This window comes from Triticum aestivum, chromosome 4A (assembly GCF_018294505.1).
Source record: "Triticum aestivum cultivar Chinese Spring chromosome 4A, IWGSC CS RefSeq v2.1, whole genome shotgun sequence".
NCBI classification, from domain to species: domain Eukaryota; kingdom Viridiplantae; phylum Streptophyta; class Magnoliopsida; order Poales; family Poaceae; genus Triticum; species Triticum aestivum.
Window position 1 is genome coordinate 210,661,413 of NC_057803.1, and position 1,168 is coordinate 210,662,580.

General features: G+C 55.1%; 1 pseudogene; it reads right to left on the minus strand.

Annotated features, from left to right (window-relative positions):
- Positions 1 to 404, minus strand: part of LOC123083783 (desiccation-related protein PCC13-62-like) — a 1,686-nt pseudogene extending 1,282 nt beyond the window's left edge.
- Between the last annotated feature and the right edge of the window lie 764 nt (positions 405 to 1,168).

Consider the following 1,168-nt stretch of genomic DNA (forward strand, 5'->3'; position numbering starts at 1 on the left):
CAATGTCAGGTTGGGCGAGATCTAGTCAAGCCCTTTGCCGAACGCCGCGTGGAGGAAGAACTCGGCCTCGGTGTACTCAAGGTTCAGCGTGAACTGCATCGGGTTGACGTCGTACAGGAACACCGGGACCGGAACGTGCGGAGCCGGTGGCTGGCAATGAGGCCCGCCGTAGTCCGAGGCCTGCACTGCCACCGCTGACGCCTTGGCTGGAGGGCAGGTAGGGTCGACCTCGACCGCATGGCCGGATGATGCCCTGCATGTACATGCTAAGGCTAGGACTAGGAGGAACAGGAGCAGGAGAGGAGATGATGCCATTGTCATCCTAGTTAGCTAACTCGAGGTTTAAGCATCCGATCCGAGGATGCTGGGCTGAAGGTGTATGGTGACATCTCTGCTAAATTTATAGTACGTCCAATATCTCGAAGCCGCTTGTAACGTTCCAAATGTAACATTCCATAATTGTAACTCTAACTCTTGCCATTTTCTGTAATGTTATATATTATATCCTTCGTGGTTGAGTTTTGTCCTCATTTTGCATTTTGGTCATGTCATGCATTTCATCTCATGTCATCATGTGCATCCCATTTGTATTTGTGTTCGTCTCATGCATCCGGTCTTTTTTCCCGTTGTCCGTTTCAGGATCCGACACTCACACATGCACCCATTGCACCTCTCAGATCTTGTTTCGTGAGCGGAAGAAAAATGTTCTCGGAATGGACTGAGATTTGTCGAGTGGCCTTGATACATCACCGGTAGGCCGTCTGTCAAATTCCGTTCCATTTGGAGGTCGTTTGATGCCCCAACGGTTAACCGTGTAACCGCCGAAATCCCTCTCTCTTTGCAGCTCAACACCCCTCCACAACAGCCCACTAGCCCATCTAAACCCCCTCCATGCTCTCCGTCGTTGGATCACGATCGTCTGGGCAAAAACCGCACCTCATTTGGACTCTCCTAGCTCCATCTACATATAAAAAGGCCTCCCCTCCGGAATCATAGGCAAGCCCTAGCCATTCCGCTCCCCGCGCCGCCGGACACGTCCGCCGATGGCCCAGCCAACCAGGCGTCGCCACGTGGCCCTCCGGCCGCCCATCACCGCCACCGCATCCGCCTCCCGCGGCCCGCCAAGCCCAAACGGGGCCCTCCCGGCCCATCCGCCCCGTGCCGCCGC